Source organism: Chlorocebus sabaeus, chromosome 2 (assembly GCF_047675955.1).
Source record: "Chlorocebus sabaeus isolate Y175 chromosome 2, mChlSab1.0.hap1, whole genome shotgun sequence".
NCBI lineage: Eukaryota > Metazoa > Chordata > Mammalia > Primates > Cercopithecidae > Chlorocebus > Chlorocebus sabaeus.
In genome coordinates, this window is record NC_132905.1 from 80,732,897 (window position 1) to 80,750,627 (window position 17,731).

A 17,731-nucleotide genomic window follows, 5' to 3' on the forward strand; every position below is an offset into this window, starting at 1 on the left:
TCCGCACCTTTGTTATTTTGAATAGTGCTGCAATGAATATATGCGTGTGTGTGTCTTTATAGAAGAATGATTTATATTCCTTTGGGTATATGCTCAGTAATGGGATTGCTGGGTCGAATTTTCTGTTTTCAGCCCTTTGATTAATTGCCACACTGTTTTCCACAATGTTTGAACTTACGAAAACTCTCATCAACAGTGTATAAGCATTCCCTTTTCTCTGCAGCTTCGCCAGTGTCTGTTCTTTTTAATAATAGTCATTGTGACTGGTATGAGATGGTGTCTCACTGTGCTTTTGATTTGCTTTTCTCTAATGATCAGTGATATTGAGCTCTTCTTCTGAAAGTTAATGTTATCAGACTTCAAATTATACTACAGGGCTACAGTAACAAAAACTGCATTGTACTGGCACATAAACAGACACATAGCACAATGGAACAGAATACAGAGTCCGGAAATAAGGCTGCCCACCTACAACCATCTGCTCTTCAACAAAGCTGACAAAAACAAGCAATGCAGAAAAAAGTTTCTGTTGAAGAAATGGTGCTTTGGTGACTGGATAGCCATATGCAGAAAATGGAAAACGGACCCTTCCTTACACCATATACAAAAATCAACTCAAGATGGATTAGAAACCTAAATGTAACACCCAAAACTATAAAAACACTGGAAGACAACCAGGCAATACAATTCAGGACATAGCAATGGGCAAAAATCTCATGATGAAGATGCCAAAAGCAATTGCAACAAAAGCAAAAATCAACAAATAGGTTCTGATTAAACTTAAGAGCTTCTGCACAGCCAAAGAAACTATCAACAGAGTAAACAGACAACCTACGGCATGGGAGAAAATATTTGCAATCTTTGTATACAACAAAGGTCTAGTATCTAGCATTTATAAGGAACTTAAACAAATTTACAATAAAAAAATACAAAATGGGCAAAGGACATGAACAGACACTTTTCTAAAGGAAGCATACATGCAACCAAAAAGCATATTTAGAGAAATTTTAAAAAGGAAATCTAGGATGAATGCTGTGGCATCAACATATTTTCAAAGCAAATCAGTCCCTTTTACCATCATTTGCATCCGTTCATTTGTTATGTCCTCATTTTTATATTTGAAAGGTGGCAGCCAGAAATCCAGCCATAAAGTTGATATTTCATAAGAAAGATGGTAAAACACAAATGAGGCTTATGTCAAATCAATACATTCCCCTTAAAAGGCTCCCAAGAACTTCTTCCTTTATCTTATCAGTAAAAAAATTGTGTTACATGACACTAGCTGCTGCAAAGAAAGTTGCAGAAACTTTTTTGCTATGTAAGGGGAGGCTATTAATTCCACAGGGAAAGCCAGTTCTATACATAGGAGAGAAGAAAGAGTGGATGTGGCAGTGGACCTTGTTGTTTTGTTACATTTATTAGAGTGAGGGAAGCCAGCTTTTAACAACTTGTTTAACTGTGAAAAAAAGGACGTCATAATTAGATGTAATGAAGTTCAAAATCAGTAAAATTTTGACTAGGATGTTGATAGCATCATAGCCAGAAAAGGGTAAAGAAGACTAAAATGTATCCTTACCCTGTCCCTTTGGTTTCACTAGAATATCATTCACTTCCACAATTACAGCTAATTTTTTTTTTTTTTTTTTTTTTTAAGATGGAGTTTTGTGCTGTTGCCCAGACTGGAGTGCAGTGGCGTGATCTCCTCTCACTATAGCCTCCGCCTCCCAGTTTCAAGCAATTCTCCTGCCTCAGCCTCCCGAGTAGCTGGGACTACAAGCGAGTGCCACCATGCCCGGCTAACTTTTGTATTTTTAGTAGAGATGGGGTTTCACCATGTTGACCAGGCTGGTCTTGATCTCCTGACCTCGTGATCCGCCCGCCTTGGCCTCCCAAAGTGCTGGGATTACAGGCGTAAGCCACCGAACCCAGCCAACAGCTAAATGTTTTCATTGATAACTCTCAGATACACAAGTGTTATGTTTTTCTCCTCTCATTCATTATCATAGAAACATAGACACACTAAATATCCTAAAACTGAACAATTTATATCAATATGTCCCAAACTGATTTTTTTCTGATTTGTTAATTTCTGTTCATGGCTTGACCATTATCTCTCAAGGAAAATTAAAATCCATTTAGTTAACTTTTATTTGGAGTTCTTCTTCATTTATCTTACCCAATTGGCACTCAATATTATAGTTCTCCATCTCCAACATTTATTTTTAATAATCTTTTCATCTGCTCTTACTACCACTATCCCCATTCATATCCTGGATGATTCAAGAGAAAACTGTTTCCTCAACATTTTCTCTATCCTTTGTAGCATTCTTTTTACAAACAATGCACAGATCTTGCGAACACCTTGTTACAATCACATCAGTCTTTTAATGAAAATCATTAAAGAATTGCGATACCTAATAAAGTGGAAACACCTTAAGGAGATTTCCTGACTCTTAGTGAAATATTATACCATTTACTTTACCAGGCGAATTTATTTTATTTTATTTTATTTTATTTTATTTTATTTTATTTTGAGATGGAGTCTTACTCTGTCTCCCAGGCTGGAGTGCAGTGGCACCATCTCGGCTCACTGCAACCTCTGCCTCCCGGGTTCAAGCAATTCTCTGCCTCAGCCTTCCCAGTAGCTCGGATTACAGGCACCCACCACCATGCCTGGCTAATTTTTGTATTTTTAGCAGAGACAGGGTTTCACCATCTTGGCCAGGCTGGTCTTGAACTCCTGACCTCATGATCCACCCACCTCAGCCTCCCAAAGCGCTAGTATTACAGGAGTGAATCACCGTGCCTGGCCTACCAGTTGAATTTCTTAACTTTCTGTTGTGTAACATAGTTGAGCTAACAGACTACTTATTTACCCAAGGGGAAAAAAGCAAAACAAAAATACCTTTCCCTTATCTCTGGACTTTGGCTTACACCCTAGGAAACACTTCTTAGGTATCTGTTGACATTGCATTCATCTTCAATTTCAAATTCAAATTAAGCTTTCTTAACAATTCTTTTCTAATTCAGCTGATTGTAATTTCTCTGTCTCTCTCTCTCTGTCTCTCTCTCTCTCTCTTTCTCTCGTGTGTGTGTGTGTGTGTGTGTGTGTGTGTGTGTGTCTTCATTCAGGACAGGTTCCCAGATGGCCATAACCAGCCTAGCTCTTTCCCCTCCTTTCTTGCTTGTACTTCTCAGAATAATGTAGTGTTCTAGGCATGCAACATCCTGATATAAGGAGGAGCTATTTGGAACAGCCTGGTCTCTGTTCTGTCCTTAAAACGGGATACACCTCAACACTGTAGCCCAATGAATTCAGTGACCCCTGGGCATAAAACCCGCAGCTGATTGCTTTTGTGGTCTCTTAGCTGTGGTACAACATGGAGCACACACAGACAAGAGTCCATTTACCCTGGGAAGTTCTCCTGAGCCTTGCAGGATCAGCTTGCCATAAATCCTAGGATTCCATTGTCGCTTGCCGCCTATCTGTGAATAATAAAGTTCTTTTGCTTAACTTGGTGTGGGAACGTTCTGTCTTACCAGGCTTGTTCAAATAGTAAAACGTGCAAATCAATAACCAATGCATGGTAAGCTGGCTTAGCACACAGTAGTCCTTAATTTTTTCTACCACTTTTAAACCACTTAATTTGGTATCCCTGTTTTTCACGTAACTTGATATGGTTTTATATTCTTTTCTGGATTATGTAGTTCAAGAAATACTAATTATTAATGTATCTCCTGATATGCTAATCACAGTAAAGAAATGTAACCCTCTTATATGTCCCGGAAAAAATACGGGTATTTATATGTTGTGAGTGAAGTCTGGTCTGTACCCTCAATAGGATGAAGGTTTAATATCAGAGACCGATATTTATTTTCAAACCACGAAAAGATTACTTTTATGTAATTTACATCACTGCTATTCGAACTTTAAAGTCTATATAAACCACTTAGGAGTCTTATTAAAAATTCAGATTCTAATGCAGTAGTTATTTAATAGAGCCCAATATTCTGCATTTCTTACAAGCTTCCCAGAGATGTAGATGCCATGGACCCTCAAATTAAACTTAGAGAAGAAGGGAAATAAATAAAGGAACAGTTCAAGAGGACATTTAAAATATTTTTTTCTGTGTCTAATCTATAAACAGAATACCAATAACACCAATATTTACTTTATGCTATTGTAGATATTAAGTGAGACTATAGGTAAGAAAGTGTTTTAGAAACATAAATATGTAATTACTTTAATCAATATATCTATGTAAATATAAGTATTTTTTTCTTGAGAAGACTGAATTACATTTGTTGAAACATAAACATAGAAGTTGTTGATAAATGACATATACCATTAATGTAACCATCTAATAATAATATTCCTGTGTTATTTTTAAGACTTTCTGAAGATATTTTCACTTTGAATTTCTGATCCTAATTTTTGCCCTCTGAAGTCCTTACAAAGATATGAACCAATTAGTTTACGGCCCAAACCTTAGACACTATTGTTCCTAAAACTATTCTAAATTACTCTGCAAATTTCTAATTTGTTTGGGCTTTGAAACAACTTTGAAAACTCACATTTTGCTTCTAAAATTAGTCTAAATTACTATAAATTTCTGTTATTTGGGCTTTGGAACAACTTTGAAAACTCACACTCAATACAGAGCAAGATCTACAGAGCTAAAAAGAGAATTTAAATACATGGAGCATTGTCAGTTTGTCAAACCAGCCAAGCCATTTAGCAATTAGCAGCCATAGTCACAAATGCCAACTAAATCCAGAAGCATGTTCCTCTCATCAAACAGTCCAATTGTTTGTATTGATGCAATGCTTAGTCACAGACCAGGTGCTCAGTGCTTTAAATATGAATTCATTTTCTGAAATTAAGTCTGAAAACCTAATGAAAAAAGCTGGGTGTAATTGCAAAGGATACATTACATCATGACAATAGTCAGTTATAAATGATTCAAACAGCAATTAAATATGCCTCTTACTTGTTTGACATGGGTTGTGGGAAGAAATTCCTTTAGTTCAATTTACTTTTGGTATTTTACAGCTGCATTTCTCTGGAATATAGAGCCCATTTTCACAACTAAAAGGCCAATAGATTTTCTTTATGTAACACTCCAGTGCACTGCCTAACCTCAGCGGGGATGAGCATTTATCCTATTTAAAAAAATGTTATTTCAAAATACCTCTCTGACATTGCAATGAAAATTGTAGTGATTGTTGGTAAAGATGATTTCTGTTTTTTCTTTTTCACTATATTAAATGTTTCTCTGTAGCACAGCATTGTAACTTTTGTAACCTTTACAATGTTAAAATGAGCTATTCACTGTTTACTATAGCATTTCTTTTGTAAGATAAATGTATTCGATTGATTGAATTCTGGCAAGCAGTGAATTCATCCACAAAAGTAAGGAGTTTATTTGTTCAGTTTTGCATTTCAAATACATTTTACGCTTTGAACAACTATTCCTTTAAAATGTTTTTATGTTTTTTTAAATGAAGATACATACATTAGGTTCTTTATTTAATGATATATATGTTAGTCATCTGATGAATGAAAAAAATTACAATGCAGCATGAATTCAAGCTGGTATGTATTATTAAGTGCTAAAGATTGTATTAAATTATAATATAGTGCTCTGTTTTCATACTTTGGTGTTCTTAAGAACAGTTGATTTATCTAAATTTTTAACATACACACACACATACACACACGCACATATATGAATGCACCTATTCAGTCATTGTCTTCTGATTTACTGGACATTTCAAGCAAAATTACAAAGTACTTTGCCATGTAAATTCTGGAATGTTAGAAAAACATGATTCTATTCAATAGGTTATTTTTGTTTCTGCTATTAAAACTAAAGTATCCATACACTTTAAAGGGATCATATTCATTATAACACCGTATGCATTTGAGCTTGTGATCAACTGATCTAGTCCTAAAATATTTAGCACTGCATCTTGAAGTTCTGCATTTAATTCCAAATTGTATTACCACGTAGGCTAAAGGACAGTTTGGCGGCTAGGATAAAGTAGTTGTATTATCTATTATTTCTCACTATTTTATAAGTTACTTCTAGAAGAAAAATCCTATGATTTTTTGTGATTATGAGGTACTAAAATAGAGTATTACATATTCTGTATGAATTTTTTGTTTTTCAAATCACTAAGGCAGGGGGTTTAAACCTTTCATGGATATGCCATTACTTTCATTGGATCTATACTCTGAGGGCAGTGGTGGCTGCTATTTCAGTGAATCAATGAAGTTAAGCAACATGCTTCAAATGTCTCGAGATCTTATTATTTGTTAAACTTTTTATTAGATCAGTGTTTTGGAGTCTCAGCGACAGTTATGCACATTATGTTATGAGTATGTGTGTGAAAAAATAGAATCATGAGTAACAAAACATTATTTTCTAAAAGTTGCATCCATGATTCTACTTACTATTATACTATTTGCTATAAAATCAGTTTAATGGAAAGTATCTACATAGTTTTAACATTTTGAACTCAGGAAAATAATAGTGAGAATTTGAACGCTTAAGGTCAACTTACCACAGGGACATCTGAAATTCTCCTGGGGAGTCTACAGAAAACGATAATAGTGCAACAATGACCCATAGGATAGTAATTATATCAGCCTGCCTTAGGGAGAGCGCTCAACTTCAACACTATCAGGCTGAAAGTTCCCTCTTGTTGGAATTCACAGTAATAAAGGAGTCCATTTGTATTAAAAATTTTAATTCCTGACACAATGGAAATAGTGTCAGGAACAGACACAAAAATCAATTCAATTATTGACAGGATATTTTGAAAATGAAATAATAAAAATAATGCAATCTGCCAGATGAAGAATCAGATAAGCAAATAACGATATTTACTGAGCACTTCTTATGGACCAGAAACCTTTATGTGGTCGGGACAAGGCAATATGAGATATTACTTTGTCGTCAGGAGACCTAGGGCAAGTAATGCATGGAAAACATCTTAACAACAGAGTATTTTTGAAGAATAGAGAAGATGGAGGCTAATAGATCATAAATCTTAATAGTTTTGTTATGAAAAGAATATACGAGGCAGCCTGGACAGTACACACATTCTGAATTATTAAAGTTTGTTGTCTCCATTAATGTCTATCCCCTTTTGGATAGCAAGAACTTCATTTGCAGTTGTGGACTTCAGGGTCTGAATTAGACACCCAGCATTTTCGTAAGGAGAGGATTAAAAGGATGTGTTTTCAAGTCAGAAATCCCTTGTTTAGAATTTGGCTGTCCTCCCCATAGTTGATAATACTTGCTAAGTTGTTAACTCCTTTAAGATTTGCTTTACTCTAAAGCAAAATATACATAATAATATGAGATTTTTTTAGATTAAATGAATTGACTCACAAATCACTTTGATTGGTGAGGGGCTCAAAAAACAGTGGTCAAAAAACAAACGGATAACTTTTTCAGGCACATAATAACATTAAGAAGGTTAGACGTCTTTGTGGAATGAAACACTGATCCCATTAGGATCAAACGATATACACACATTTTGAAACAGAAGGAGGTATAACATCACCAAGATGGCAGAGTAGGAGATACCAACCTTCATCACCCTTAAATATGCACAAACACACACACACACAGACACACGTACATACATACACATAAATACACAAAGAGCTATCCTCAAACCCAAATAACCTTGAGAGGGCTCAAGTCCTATTAAAGAATCCTCTGTAACACACACAGAGGAGCAAATCACCAGATAATATCTACATAGAAATGATTTCTGGTTATGTTGGCATACCAGAGATGCCAGAAAATGGATAGGAAGAAAGAAGAAAGTCAGAGGCTATTGGTGTCAGCCACACAGCGGGTACCACCATAGTTCTTGGCAACCTGCTCTTCAAAAGACACCAGCATTTTCTGCCACCAAGGTAACCAACAGCTATTCCTGCTGAGGAGCCCCAGGCATCTTTTTGAAATTCCTCAAGAAGGAGACACTGTTCAACCACTTTGGGTAAGGGGCTGCCATCTCTCCCAACCCCAGATGGGCCCAATCCCAAAGCCGTGGCTATCTCTTGAGTGCTCACACTCCAGACCTGGGCTCTGCAAACACCACATTTCTGAAACCAGAGCCATCAACATGGTGAGGGAGCTAGCTACCAATCCAGGCCTGAAACCAAGGTCTCCCTGAGTATGCCTGTGCTCTTCGTAGTAGCTGAGTTGGTGCCTGGAGCACAGGCATACTCAGAGAGACCTTGGTTTCAGGCCTGGATTGATAACTAGCTCCACCCCAACACCAGAGTCACTGTAACTCTGCACATAACTGTGCTCCTGCTCTTGGCTCCCTGGCTGCTTCATAAGCATATGCACACCACATATAGCTACCAACATGGCAGTGGGGCTGCATGGACCCTGGACACCAGGGCCATTACCACCACAGATCCCAGAGCCATAGTTTCCTCTACTTATGCCATAATTCACACCGCAGCTTCGTGACCAGTCCGTAGATGCTACTCATCACACACTGGTACCACCACTACTGCAAGTGGATCTGCAAGCCAGACCTACTGCCAAGAGGGATCCCCTCTGCCACAGCTACCTTGGTGGGAAAATAAGAGATCAGGAGGACCACAGCAGTCATCACCACTGAAGACTCCAACAAGAGTTTGCCACCACTGAGAACGTCCACAGGATTGGCTATTAAGAACGCCTGCAATTGTCAATACTAACTTCAGCTGAGAAAGCTATACAGAAAACACACAGATTCATTCTCATAGATGTCAGAACTGTGATACCTCACCCAGCTAGTGCCCCCTTATACGGAAAGGTCTTTCTATGCTGAAACTAGCCAAAAATTCTGGAAGAGGTGACTAATCCACCAAATGGTAACAAGAAACATAAAAAACAAACAAGGAGGCATATTACCACCAAAAGAACACAATAATTTCACATTAGCTGACCCCTAAAAATTGAGATTTACAATATGCCTAACAAGAAATAAAAAATACTTGCTTTAAGGAACTCAGTGAACTTTTTAAGAAAATACATGAAAACAATTTTTTTAAAAAAATTGAAAAACAACAACCAATCAAAACAAGATATTTAACACAGAACAATTAGCCAAAAGAAGAAAATACAAGGTATCCCAATTGAAAAGGAAGAAATTAAATTGACTGTGTTTGCAGAAGAGACAATTTTATATAGAAGGAACCTTAAAACTCTACCATGAAGAAAGTTAGAATAAACAAATCTAGTAAAATTGCAGGATACAAACTCAATATACAATAATTAATTGCTTAAAGACACATTCCGAGAAATGTGTCTTTAAGCAATTTTGTCATTGTGTGAACAGCATACAGTATACCTACATAAACCTAGACAGCTTAGCTTACTACACACCTAGGTGTTCTGGTCAGTCCATTGATCCCAGACTGCAAATCTGTATAGCATGCTACTGTATTGAGTATTGTAGGCAATTATAACACAGTGGTAAATATTTGTGCATGTAAACATATCTAAACATATGTAAACATATGTAAACTATATCTAAATATAGAAACATATCTAAACCTAGAAAAGGTACTATAAAAGCATGGTATAAAATACAAAAAATGGTATAACTGTATAAGGTACTTATCATGAATGGAACTCACAGGACTGGAAGTGGCTCTGGGTGGGTGAGTCAGTGAGTGAGTCGTGAGTGAACGTGAAGGTTTAGGACATTAGTATACACTGCTGAAGACTTTATAAATACTGTGTACTTAGGCCACATTAATTTATAAATTTTTTTCTTTATTCAATAATAATTAACATTAACTTATTGTAAGGTTAGTTTATATACTTTTTTTACTTATTTAAACCTTTTAATTCTTTTTAGTAGCACTTTCCTTAAAACACACATTATACAGCTGTATAATATTTCTTCTTTAAAATCTTTATTCTATAAGTATTTTCCTATTATTTATTTACTTTTTTTACTTTGTAGACTTTTTTTGTTAAAAACTAAGACACAAATAGACACATTAACCTGGGTCTACACAGGGTCAGGATTATCAATATCACCATCTTCATCTTCACATCTTATTGTACTTAATAGACTTAGGATCAAATAACAGACATGGAGCTGTCATATCCTTTGCTAATAACAGTTTCTTCTAGAATATCTTCTGACAGAGCTGCCTGAGGCATTTTACAATCACCTTTTTTTTTTTTTTTTTTTTTGACAGGGTGTCCTCTGTCACCCAGGTTGGAGTGCAGTGGCACCACGCCTGGCTAATACTTTGTTGTTGAGACAGGATCTCACTCTTGCTCACACAGGTCTCAAACTCCTGGCCTCAAGCTATCCTCCCACCTCGGCTTCCAAAAGTGCTTGAATTACAGATATGAGTCACCATGCCCAGGCTACAATCAAATTTTTTTAAATAGAAGAGAGTAGACTCTATATTATTGTTAAGAAATATATTATAGTAAATACATAAACTAGTAACATAATCATTTATTATCAAGACTTATGTATTGTGCAAAATTGCATTTGCTATACTCTTATATGACTAGAAGCACAGAAGGCTTGTAAACATCAGCATCACCACAAACATGTGAGTAATACATTGTGTTATGATGTTATGATGGCTATGATGTCACTAGGCAAAATAAAATTTTTAGTTTGGTCTTATGAAACCACTGTTGTATATATGACCCATTGTTTACCAACATTATGCATGCATGCCTATGTAACAATCAGTTGCATTTGTGTACACTAACACAAAACTATCGAAAGAGAAATCAATAAAACAATTTATAACAGTTACAGAAAAATAAATTTAACAAAGGAGGTGAAATATCCATGTATTCGTTTTCACACTGCTATGAAGAAATATGCGAGACAAGGTAATTTATAAAGAAAAGAGGTTTAATTGACTCACAGTTCCGCATGGCTGGGGGGGCCTCAGGAAACGTACAGTCATGGTGGAAGGCACCTCTTCGCAGGAGACAGGAGAGAGAATGAGGTGAGCAGGGAAAATGCCAGACACTTACAAAACCATCAGTCTCATGAGACTCACTCACTATCACAAAAACAGCATGAGGGAAACCACCCCCATGATTCAATTACCTCTACCTGGTCCCACCCTTGACAGGTGGAGATTATTACGGTTCCAGGTGAAATTTGGGTGGAGACACAGAACCAAGACATATCAATCTGTATACTGAAACATTGATGAAAAAATTGAAGAAGACACAAATAAATGAAAATTATGGGTTGGAAAAAATAGCATTCAAATACTTATACTAACCAAAGCAATCTACAGGTTCAATATAATCCCTATCAAAATGTCAATGATGCTTTTTACAGAAATTAAAAAAACAAACAAACTATAATTGGTACGGAACCACAAAAGACCCTAAACAGCAAAAGCAATCTTGAACAAAAAGAACAAAACCAGATGCATCCCACTACCCAATTTCAAAACCTACTATAAAGCTATCATACTCAAAGCAGCATGGTACTAAAATAAAAGAGACACATAGACCAACAGTACAGGATAGACAGCCTAGAAATAAATCTGCCCATTTATGGCCAATTGATTTTTGACAAAGATGCCAAGAACACAATGGAGAAAAGACAATCTTTTTAGTAAATAATGCTGGGAAAATTAGGATATTCACCAGAAGTGAATTGAAAGTAGATCCTCATCTCACACCATATATGAGAATCAATTCAAAATAGATCAAAGACTTAAATGTAAACTGAAACTATAACACTACTAGAATACTTAAGTGAAAAGCTGCCCAATCTTGCACTTGGCAATGATTTTATGAATAGATACTCAAAAGCACAGGCAACAAAAGCCAAAATACACACATGGGATTTTATTAAACTGAAAGTTCTGCATATTCAAGTAAACAATCAACAGATTGAAGAGAAAAACCCATGAAATGGTAGTATATATTTTCAAATCATACACCTGAATAGGGGCAACTATCTAAAATATATATAAGGAACTCAAACATCTCAAAATCGAGCAAAAAACTAGACTGATTTAAAAATGGGCAAAGAGCTGGGCATTAGCTTATGCCTGTAATCCCAGAACTTTAGAAGACTGAGATGGGAGGATTGCTTGAGGGCAGGAGTTTGAGAGCAACCTGGGCAACATAGTAAGACTCTATCTCCACAAAAAATAATTTTAAAAAAAGCTAAGTGTGGTGGTATGCTGTAGTTTTAGCTACTGAGGAGGCTGAAGCAGGAGGATTGGTTGAGCCCAGGAGTTCAAGGCTGCAGTGGGCTAATATGACACCACCCAATGTGGGCAATACAACAAGAATCTGTCTCTAAAAATATAAAATAAAAAATTAAAAAGTGGGCAAAGGACTCAACGTCACTAATCATTAAGGAAATGCCAATTAAAACTACAATGAGCTATCTCTTTACACCTGTTACAATAGCTATAATGAAAAAATATGTATTGACAAACGGGTGTAGAAAAGATAATCTTTGTATAATGTGAGTGGGAATGTAAACTAGTACAATCATTATGAAAAATACTATGGAAGTTCTTCAAAATATTAGAAATAGAACTATATATGATTCAGAAATCTCTTTCTGGTGATACATCCAAAGGAAATGAAATCAGTATGTCACAGAGATCTCTGTACTCCCATGTCCATTGCAGCATTATTCACAATTAGCCAAGAGATGGTATCAACCTATGTGTCCATCAATGAATGAATCAATTTAAAAAATGTGAGATACACACACACACACACACAATGAAATTCTATTCAGTCTTTTTTTTTCTGAGATGGAGTCTTGCCCTGTCGCCCAGACTGGAGTGCAATGGTGCGATCTCAGCTCACTGGAACCTCTGCCTCCCGGGTTCAAGAGAGTCTCCTGCCTCAGCCTCCCTAGTAGCTGGGATAAGAGGCATGCACCATCACACCTGGCTAATTTTGTGTATCTTTAGTAGAGACAGGGTTTCACCATGTTGGTTAGGCTGGTCTTGAACCCCTAACCCAGATCTCAAACCTCATGATCTGCCCACCTTGGCCTCCCAAAGTGCTGAGATTACAGGCATGAGCCACCATGCCCAGCCAATTCTATTTAAATAAATAGATTTTTTAAATAAAAAGGTATATTTTCAATTCAAGGTGTAAAAATCACAGTAAATATCTAGTGAGATATACAATTTTAAAAAAAGCAATGGCATCTCTTTTTATAACAAAAACACATGCAAGTTTTGCAGTTAAATTTTTCCTTTGTGAAAACATGGGCGAACCTGGAAGACACTGTATTAGTGAAATAAGCCAGGAACAGATGATAAATACTACATGACCTCACTTATACATGGAATCTGAAAAAAGTTGAAATCACAGAAACAGAGAGTAAAATAGTGCCTACTAAAGGCTGAAGGTGGATAGATGGAGAGGTATTGGTCAAAAGACACACAGTTTCAGTTAAAAAGGCGGAATAAGTTCAAGAAAGTTACTGTATGTCATGGTGACTATAGTTAATAATATATTTTATACTTGAAAATTAGTAAGAGTAGATTTTAAGTGTTCTTACTACAAAAACTTATGTGAGATAATGGGTCTATTAAATAGTTTGGTTTAGCTAGTCCACAGTGTGTGTGTATGTGTGTGTGTGTATACATAGACACACACATATGTAAATACATGAGTGTGCATTTGTATACATATATATAGAAACATCATGTTGTATACCATTAATATACATAATTTCTATGTGTCAATTTTAAAAAATTTTTAAAAATGAAAAAAAATGTGAGTAGTCCACTCTACATCTCACTTCAGAGTGCTGGACTGTTGCAGGAAGTCAGGGACCCTGAATGGAGACACAGGCTGGAGCCGAGGCAGAACATAAATTGTGAAGATTTCATGGACATTTATCAGTTTCCAAAATTAATACTTTTACAATTTCTTACACCTATCTTAATCTCTTAATCCCATCATCTTTGTAAGCTGAGGATGTATGTCACCTCAGAACCCTGTGATGATTGATTTAAAAATATGTGTGTTTGAACAATATGAAATCAGTGCACCCTGAAAAAAGAATAACAGCAATTTTCAGGGAATGAGGGAAGATAACCATAAGGTCTGACTGCCTGTGGGGTCAGGCAGAATAGAGCCGTATTTTTCTTCTTGCAGAGAGCCTATGGATGGATGTGTGAGTAGGATAAATATTGCTGAATTCTTTTCCCAACAGGGAATATTAATAATTGAGACCCTGGGAAAGGAATGTATTCCTGGGTGTAGGTCTATAGACGGCCGTTCTGGGAGTGTCTGTCTTATGCGGTTGAGATAAGGACTGAAATACACCCTGGTCTCCTGCAGTACCCTCAGGCTTACTAGAATTGGGAAATTCCAGCCTGGTAAATTCTAGTCAGACCAGTTGTCTGCTCTTGAACCCTGTTTCCTGTTCAGATGTTTATCAAGACAATGCGTGCACAGCGGGACATAGGCCTTCATCAGTAATTCTAATTTTGCCTTGCCTTGTGATCTGTATTGCTCTTTGAAGCATGTGATCCTTGCGACCTACTCCCTGTTCGTACACCCCCTCCCCTTTTAAAATCCCTAATAAAAACTTGCTGGTTTTGTGGCTTGAGGTTGCCATCACAGTCCTACCAATATGTGATGACACCCCTGAGGCTCAGCTACAAAATTTCTCTCTTTGTACTCTTTCTCTTTATTTCTCAGACCAGTCAACACTTAGGGAAAATAGAAAGAACCTATGTTGAAATATTGGGAGCTGGTTCCCCTGATACTGGACTTTGCAGAATCTAATGGAATTTTACCAAAGGTTCTGAATGGTACTTAAATGGAAGAATGATTTAAGAGTAATAGACACATTTGTTAAATGATTACTCTATGACAAGCATAATTCTAAGTCCTCTCTGGGGAGTTTTATTTCACTGTCTTCCTTTATATTCAGATAAACCCTTTGTGGAGATTCTCCATGTGTCATGGAAGTGATAAATTAGTTGACCAAATTCAAACAGCAAGTATACAGCAAAGCCAAATCTAAACTTAAGTAATTTGACTCTGGAATAAATAAATATATATATATACACACACACATACACACACACACACAGTTTTTTATATTTCTTCCCCAAACAAGAATGAATATTTTAAACAGTATATTCAATTTTATTACTTTTAAAATATTTTTAGAATATTTAGGTATCTTATACACATGTTAAATTATTTTCATAAAAGCAGTTTTTATTAAAGTTAATCATGTGATTTTTTAAATAAAAAGGTGTATTTTCAATTCAAGATGTAAAAATCACAGTAAATATCTAGCAAGATATACAATTTAAAACAAAGCAATAGCATCTTTTTTATAACAAAAATACATGCAAATTTTGCAGTTAAATTTTCAAATGTTTACAACAAAAGTACATCTTTAAATAAATAACTTTTATGCTAATCATATAGTAATTAAATACTGTGACAGCAATTCCCCTCTCTGCAATATCTATGATCCCAACAAGTAAGTATTCTGTATGAAATTGGTATTATACTTAGTATTCTAAAAATAAATTCAGAGCCTTTTCTTACATACTGCACAATTCCTGCATCTTGAAGATATCCAAAGCCCTGAAACAGTATTAAAAATATAAAGTAAAACTAATGTCTAGGTCACCAACATATTTCCTATAACCAAAAAACTTTGAGATCTCTATAGCTGCAGGATCTCTTTCTGCATTGTAATAAATCTTCAAGGCAGGGGTTTAGGAGGGACCCACTGGCTTTATCAGGATTTCTCTCTCCAAACACGTTCTCTTATCATGTTAGCCTTCACTGTGAAGCAACTGTTAGCATCTATAACTCCTGTTCAAACCTTCCCCACAACCTTAATTAGAATTTGACTACATGGAAATTAATATAATATGAGCATATTAAGCCTTCTGTTTGGAAATAGAAATTTTATAAACATAATTAGCATCAGGAATGTGAAAGTAGTACAATAAATATTACTCTTCCTTGTTTAATCAATTAAAAAATCTGATCAACTTACTGAAAATACAAATTGAAAAGAAAACATGTAGGTTTGTTTCACACTTGTACAATACATTATTACTACCATGACTCTTTAACATCCAAGCTTTCTTTATTTACTTATTTCTCTCTTACCTTGTTCAATTTAATTGTTCTTTAAGAATAATTGTTCTAAAAGAAATTTTGTCTTTCCTTTATATTTTAGACATGGCTTTGCAGAAAAGATTTAAGAAACTATTAATAACTTTCACAAACATCTAATACATGTGATAGAAAGTCATTTTTTAAATGTTAAGATAAAAGAAATAGCACTTTGGGGAGGTAAATTATTATCCTAGATATGTGATATTATCCTAAATTTGTAATTAAGAATTTACAGATTTTGTAACTTCTTTGAGTCTCAGTTTCATCATTTGTAAGATGAGGAATAAGATATTTATATCAACAATTGAAATGGATTTTTATCAAGTAATTACTTCATGTGTGGTATTTCGTATAGTTTTTAATATTTAGCATACAAATTTACAACTTAATGGATTCTTTCCTTCACTCAAAAAATATTTATTGAGCACTTATTTTGTGCCAGGCACTTCTCTAGTTACAAGTAATATGCAATATGAGAAAAACAAACAATGCCTTTTTTTCATATTTGGATTGCACACATTATATACATAGATATGCATCTTTTAGGGAAGAATGTTAGAAAACAGAATATTTTAGAGGTTTATGTGGAGTATATCACAAGTTCAATTAGGATTTAGTGATGCAATGCATTAAAGTTATCTGACATTTGTCATTATACTCATATATACTATTGAGATTATCAGAGATGGCTTCTCTGCAGCCATCACAAAGTGGAACATTATTACTTAATTCACAATGTTTGTAAAAAGGAAAAAAAATCAATTTCTGAAGGGAAAAATACTAAGGACCAAGTTAAGTTTTTCAAAGAATATATATTAAGGTTATAAACAATGCTGCTTATTACAATAAAAACCACAAAAATGAATTTTATATATGATTTATCATTATGACCCTCAAAATAATGTGTATGTGAGTAAAAATAATTCCAAAAAGACCCTAAGTCGATTGAAAAGAGCATGTAGCTGTGTGGCTAAAAATTGAAGACCTACGGGTTACATTCCTCTTCATTGTTTAGCCTGTTTACAAAATTTAAAGTTAACCTCCAAAACTTGAATTCATAGGGCCTTTAAATTGATATCTATGTTTTAATTTTTTTTCAAAAACAAAAGATAAGACAATATTTAGCCTTCATTCCCACTTAGCAAGTGAGTATGACTTCCAAACAACTGCTGCCTCTGTAGCTAAGGCATTAATGGTCCAGTTTCACTGTCTTACATTTCATTGTCTTACATTCTGCCTGCTCCTTGTAATCAGGTTTTGTGTCTGAGTCTTACAGATACTGAAATCTACTCACTTTAAGAAAAAACTTTAGCATTGTAACGGATAAATTTGACTTTACATTTTTCAAAATTGTTCTTTACAGTTTGTTGAACTTTTGAATAACATGAGGAAGTACACGTTTGCAGGGTTTAGTTTAGTCAACTAACCTACCCATATGATCCAAATAGATTTATAGTCAAATGATCTGTACTCTGAATTGGTATCATTTTCTGAAATCAAAAGAAGTGTGCCTTAACATAAAACTGATTCATCGTGTGGGCAAGTATGACCCTGTCAGGGAATTA